Source organism: Atractosteus spatula, unplaced genomic scaffold (genome assembly GCF_055471065.1).
Source record: "Atractosteus spatula isolate fAtrSpa1 unplaced genomic scaffold, fAtrSpa1.hap1 Scaffold_11, whole genome shotgun sequence".
Lineage (NCBI taxonomy): Eukaryota > Metazoa > Chordata > Actinopteri > Semionotiformes > Lepisosteidae > Atractosteus > Atractosteus spatula.
In genome coordinates, this window is record NW_028296664.1 from 455,001 (window position 1) to 462,500 (window position 7,500).

Below are 7,500 nucleotides of genomic sequence, written 5' to 3' on the forward strand. Positions count from 1 at the left end.
GGTCTGGGTCTCTGCTTTCAAATGCATTGGGTTTTAAGCTTGTAGTTTGCATCGTTTAGGAGAAATTAACGAAAATATGTCATTCGTTTGGTCAATTTTCCAAAATATTAAACACATTTTCATTTGATGGCAGACATGATGCTGCGTTTAAAACCGGGGTTAATGGTCATTAAATGAGAGCTCTGGGTCTCTGCCTTCACATGCATTTGGTTTTAAGCTTGTAGTTCGCACCGTTTTGGAGATATTAATGAAATTATGTCATCCGTTTGGTCAATATTCTTAAATAATGCACTCATATTCCTCTCATGGCTGACATGATGCTGCATTTTAAACCGGGGTTAATGGACATTAAATGAAAGCTCTGGGACTCTGCTTTCACATGCATTGGGTTTTAAGCTTGTAGTGTGCACCGTTTTAGAGAAATTAACGAAAATATGTCATTCGTTTGGTCAATATTCTAAAATATTGGACTCTTATTCTTATGATAGCAGAAATGATGCTGCTTTAAAAACGGGGTTAATGGACATTAAATGAAAGCTCTGGGTCTCTGCTTTCATATGCATTGGTTTTTAAGCTTATTGTATGCACCGTTGTGGAGAAATTACCGGAAATATGTCATTCGTTTGGTCAATATTCTAAAATATTGGACTCTTATTCTTATGATAGCAGAAATGATGCTGCTTTAAAACCGGGGTTAATGGACATTAAATGAAAGGTCTGGGTCTCTGCTTTCACATGCATTGGGTTTTAAGCTTGTAGTTTACACCGTTTTGGAGAAATTAACGAAAATATCTTATCCGTTTGGTCAATATACTAAAAGTTTGGAATCATATTCTTATGATGCCAGACATGATGCTGCTTTAAAACCGGGGTTAATGGACATTAAATGAAAGCTCTGGGTCTCTGCTTTCATATGCATTGGGTTTTAAGTTTTTAGTATGCACCGTTTTGGAGAAATTAACGTAAATATGTCATCCGTTTTGTCAATATTCTAAAATATTTGACTCATATTCTTATGATGGCAGACATGATGCTGCGTTTAAAACCGGGGTTAATGGACATTAAATGAAAGCTCTGGGTCTCTGCTTTCATATGCATTGGGTTTTAAGCTTGTAGTTTGCATCGTTTAGGAGAAATTAACGAAAATATGTCATTCGTTTGGTCAATTTTCCAAAATATTAAACACATTTTCATTTGATGGCAGACATGATGCTGCGTTTAAAACCGGGGTTAATGGTCATTAAATGAGAGCTCTGGGTCTCTGCCTTCACATGCATTTGGTTTTAAGCTTGTAGTTCGCACCGTTTTGGAGATATTAATGAAATTATGTCATCCGTTTGGTCAATATTCTTAAATAATGCACTCATATTCCTCTCATGGCTGACATGATGCTGCATTTTAAACCGGGGTTAATGGACATTAAATGAAAGCTCTGGGACTCTGCTTTCACATGCATTGGGTTTTAAGCTTGTAGTGTGCACCGTTTTAGAGAAATTAACGAAAATATGTCATTCGTTTGGTCAATATTCTAAAATATTGGACTCTTATTCTTATGATAGCAGAAATGATGCTGCTTTAAAAACGGGGTTAATGGACATTAAATGAAAGCTCTGGGTCTCTGCTTTCATATGCATTGGTTTTTAAGCTTATTGTATGCACCGTTGTGGAGAAATTACCGGAAATATGTCATTCGTTTGGTCAATATTCTAAAATATTGGACTCTTATTCTTATGATAGCAGAAATGATGCTGCTTTAAAACCGGGGTTAATGGACATTAAATGAAAGGTCTGGGTCTCTGCTTTCACATGCATTGGGTTTTAAGCTTGTAGTTTACACCGTTTTGGAGAAATTAACGAAAATATCTTATCCGTTTGGTCAATATACTAAAAGTTTGGAATCATATTCTTATGATGCCAGACATGATGCTGCTTTAAAACCGGGGTTAATGGACATTAAATGAAAGCTCTGGGTCTCTGCTTTCATATGCATTGGGTTTTAAGTTTTTAGTATGCACCGTTTTGGAGAAATTAACGTAAATATGTCATCCGTTTTGTCAATATTCTAAAATATTTGACTCATATTCTTATGATGGCAGACATGATGCTGCGTTTAAAACCGGGGTTAATGGACATTAAATGAAAGCTCTGGGTCTCTGCTTTCATATGCATTTGGTTTTAAGCTTGTAGTTTGCACCGTTTTGGAGAAATTAACGAAAATATGTCATTCGTTTGGTCAATATTCTAAAATATTGGACTCATATTCTTATGATGGCAGACATGATGCTGCGTTTAAAACCGGGGTTAATGGACATTAATTGAAAGCTCTGGGTCTCTGCTTTCATATGCATTGGGTTTTAAGCTTGTAGTATGCACCGTTTTGGAGAAATTAACGGAAATATGTCATCCGTTTGGTCAATATTCTAAAATATTGGACTCATATTCTTATGATGAGAGACATGATGCTGCGTTTAAAACCGGGGTTAATGGACATTAAATGAAAGGTCTGGATCTCTGCTTTCTCATGCATTTGGTTTTAAGCTTGTAGTTTGCACCGTTTTGGAGAAATTAACGAAAATATGTCATTCGTTTGATCAATATTCTAAAATATTGGACTAATATTCTTATGATGGCAGACATGATGCTGCGTTTAAAACCGGGGTTAATGGGCTTTAAATGAAAGCTCTGGGTCTCTGCTTTCATATGCATTTGGTTTTAAGCTTGTAGTTTGCACCGTTTTCGAGAAATTAACGAAAATATGTCATTCGTTTGGTCAATTTTCCAAAATATTAAACACATTTTTATTTGATGGCAGACATGATGCTGCGTTTAAAACCGAGGTTAAAGGACATTAAATGAAAGCTCTGGGTCTCTGCTTTCATATGCATTGGGTTTTAAGCTTGTAGTATGTACCGTTTTGGAGAAATTAACGGAATTATGTCATCCGTTTGGTCAACATTCTAAAATATTGGACTCATATTCTTATGATGGTGACATGATGCTGCTTTTAAAACCGGGGTTAATGGACATTAAATGAAAGCTCAGGATCTCTGCTTTCTCATGCAGTTGGTTTTAAGCTTGTAGATTGTACCGTTTTGGAGAAATTAACGGAAATATGTCATCCGTTTGATCAATATTCTAAAATATTGGACTCATATTCTTATGATGGCAGACATGATGCTGCGTTTAAAACCGGGGTTAATGGACATTAAATGAAAGCTCTGGGTCTCTGCTTTCACATGCATTTGGTTTTAAGCTTGTAGTTTGCACCGTTTTCGAGAAATTAACGAAAATATGTCATTCGTTTGATCAATATTTTATAATATTGGACTCATATTCTTATGATGGCAGACATGATGCTGCGTTTAAAACCGGGGTTAATGGGCTTTAAATGAAGCTCTGGGTCTCTGCTTTCATATGCATTTGGTTTTAAGCTTGTACTTTGCACCGTTTTGGAGAAATTAACGAAAATATGTCATACGTTTGATCAATATTCTATAATATTGGACTCATATTCTTATGATGGCAGACATGATGCTGCGTTTAAAACCGGGGTTAATGGGCTTTAAATGAAAGCTCTGGGTCTCTGCTTTCATATGCATTTGGTTTTAAGCTTGTACTTTGCACCGTTTTGGAGAAATTAACGAAAATATGTCATTCGTTTGGTCAATTTTCCAAAATTTTAAACACATTTTCATTTGATGGCAGACATGATGCTGCGTTTAAAACCGGGGTTAAAGGACATTAAATGAAAGCTCTGTGTCTCTGCTTTCATATGCATTTGGTTTTAAGCTTGTAGTTTGCACCGTTTTGGAGAAATTAACGAAAATATGTCATACGTTTGATCAATATTCTATAATATTGGACTCATATTCTTATGATGGCAGACATGATGCTGCGTTTAAAACCGGGGTTAATGGGCTTTAAATGAAAGCTCTGGGTCTCTGCTTTCATATGCATTTGGTTTTAAGCTTGTACTTTGCACCGTTTTGGAGAAATTAACGAAAATATGTCATTCGTTTGGTCAATTTTCCAAAATTTTAAAGACATTTTCATTTGATGGCAGACATGATGCTGCGTTTAAAACCGCGGTTAAAGGACATTAAATGAAAGCTCTGTGTCTCTGCTTTCATATGCATTGGGTTTTAAGCTTGTAGTATGTACCGTTTTGGAGAAATTAACGGAAATATGTCATCCGTTTGGTCAATATTCTAAAATATTGGACTCATATTCTTATGATGGTGACATGATGCTGCGTTTAAAACCGCGGTTAAAGGACATTAAATGAAAGCTCTGTGTCTCTGCTTTCATATGCATTGGGTTTTAAGCTTGTAGTATGTACCGTTTTGGAGAAATTAACGGAAATATGTCATCCGTTTGGTCAATATTCTAAAATATTGGACTCATATTCTTATGATGGCAGACATGATGCTGCGTTTAAAACCGGGGTTAATGGACATTAAATGAAAGCTCTGGATCTCTGCTTTCTCATGCATTTGGTTTTAAGCTTGTAGATTGCACCGTTTTGGAGAAATTAACGAAAATATGTCATTCGTTTGATCAATATTCTAAAATATTGGACTCATATTCTTATGATGGCAGACATGATGCTGCGTTTAAAACCGGGATTAATGGGCTTTAAATGAAAGCTCTGGGTCTCTGCTTTCATATGCATTTGGTTTTAAGCTTGTAGTATGCACCGTTTTGGAGAAATTAACGGAAATATGTCATCCGTTTGGTCAATATTCTAAAATATTAGACTCATATTCTTATGATGGCAGACATGATGCTGCTTTTAAATCCTGGGTTAATGGACATTAAATGAAAGCTCTGGGTCTCTGCTTTCATATGCATTTGGTTTTAAGCTTGTAGTTTGCACCGTTTTGGAGAAATTAACGAAAATATGTCATACGTTTGATCAATATTCTATAATATTGGACTCATATTCTTATGATGGCAGACATGATGCTGCGTTTAAAACCGGGGTTAATGGGCTTTAAATGAAAGCTCTGGGTCTCTGCTTTCATATGCATTTGGTTTTAAGCTTGTACTTTGCACCGTTTTGGAGAAATTAACGAAAATATGTCATTCGTTTGGTCAATTTTCCAAAATTTTAAAGACATTTTCATTTGATGGCAGACATGATGCTGCGTTTAAAACCGCGGTTAAAGGACATTAAATGAAAGCTCTGTGTCTCTGCTTTCATATGCATTGGGTTTTAAGCTTGTAGTATGTACCGTTTTGGAGAAATTAACGGAAATATGTCATCCGTTTGGTCAATATTCTAAAATATTGGACTCATATTCTTATGATGGTGACATGATGCTGCGTTTAAAACCGGGGTTAATGGACATTAAATGAAAGCTCTGGGTCTCTGCTTTCTCATGCATTCGGTTTTAAGCTTGTAGATTGCACCGTTTTGGAGAAATTAACGAAAATATGTCATTCGTTTGATCAATATTCTAAAATATTGGACTCATATTCTTATGATGGCAGACATGATGCTGCGTTTAAAACCGGGGTTAATGGACATTAAATGAAAGCTCTGGGTCTCTGCTTTCATATGCATTGGGTTTTAAGCTTGTAGTATGCACCGTTTTGGAGAAATTAACGGAAATATGTCATCCGTTTGGTCAATATTCTAAAATATTAGACTCATATTCTTATGATGGCAGACATGATGCTGCTTTTAAATCCTGGGTTAATGGACATTAAATGAAAGCTCTGGGTCTCTGCTTTCATATGCATTTGGTTTTAAGCTTGTAGTTTGCACCGTTTTGGAGAAATTAACGAAAATATGTCATACGTTTGATCAATATTCTATAATATTGGACTCATATTCTTATGATGGCAGACATGATGCTGCGTTTAAAACCGGGGTTAATGGGCTTTAAATGAAAGCTCTGGGTCTCTGCTTTCATATGCATTTGGTTTTAAGCTTGTACTTTGCACCGTTTTGGAGAAATTAACGAAAATATGTCATTCGTTTGGTCAATTTTCCAAAATTTTAAAGACATTTTCATTTGATGGCAGACATGATGCTGCGTTTAAAACCGCGGTTAAAGGACATTAAATGAAAGCTCTGTGTCTCTGCTTTCATATGCATTGGGTTTTAAGCTTGTAGTATGTACCGTTTTGGAGAAATTAACGGAAATATGTCATCCGTTTGGTCAATATTCTAAAATATTGGACTCATATTCTTATGATGGTGACATGATGCTGCGTTTAAAACCGGGGTTAATGGACATTAAATGAAAGCTCTGGATCTCTGCTTTCTCATGCATTTGGTTTTAAGCTTGTAGTTTGCACCGTTTTGGAGAAATTAACGAAAATATGTCATTCGTTTGATCAATATTCTAAAATATTGGACTCATATTCTTATGATGGCAGACATGATGCTGCTTTTAAATCCGGGGTTAATGGGCTTTAAATGAAAGCTCTGGGTCTCTGCTTTCTCATGCATTCGGTTTTAAGCTTGTAGATTGCACCGTTTTGGAGAAATTAACGAAAATATGTCATTCGTTTGATCAATATTCTAAAATATTGGACTCATATTCTTATGATGGCAGACATGATGCTGCGTTTAAAACCGGGGTTAATGGGCTTTAAATGAAAGCTCTGGGTCTCTGCTTTCATATGCATTTGGTTTTAAGCTTGTAGTTTGCACCATTTTGGAGAAATTAACGAAAATATGTCATTCGTTTGGTCAATTTTCCAAAATATTAAACACATTTTTATTTGATGGCAGACATGATGCTGCGTTTAAAACCGGGGTTAAAGGACATTAAATGAAAGCTCTGGGTCTCTGTTTTCATATGCATTGGGTTTTAAGCTTGTAGTATGCACCGTTTTGGAGAAATTAACGGAAATATGTCATCCGTTTGGTCAATATTCTAAAATATTAGACTCATATTCTTATGATGGCAGACATGATGCTGCTTTTAAATCCGGGGTTAATGGACATTAAATGAAAGCTCTGGGTCTCTGCTTTCATATGCATTTGGTTTTAAGCTTGTAGTTTGCACCGTTTTCGAGAAATTAACGAAAATATGTCATTCGTTTGGTCAATATTCCAAAATATTAAACACATGTTTATTTGATGGCAGACATGATACTGCGTTTAAAACCGGGGTTAAAGGACATTAAATGAAAGCTCTGGGTCTCTGCTTTCACATGCATTGGGTTTTAAGCTTGTAGTATGCACCGTTTAGGAGAAATTAACGGAAATATGTCATCCGTTTGGTCAATATTCTAAAATATTAGACTCATATTCTTATGATGGCAGACATGATGCTGCTTTTAAATCCGGGGTTAATGGACATTAAATGAAAGCTCTGGGTCTCTGCTTTCATATGCATTTGGTTTTAAGCTTGTAGTTTGCACCGTTTTCGAGAAATTAACGAAAATATGTCATTCGTTTGGTCAATTTTCCAAAATATTAAACACATTTTTATTTGATGGCAGACATGATGCTGCGTTTAAAACCGGGGTTAAAGGACATTA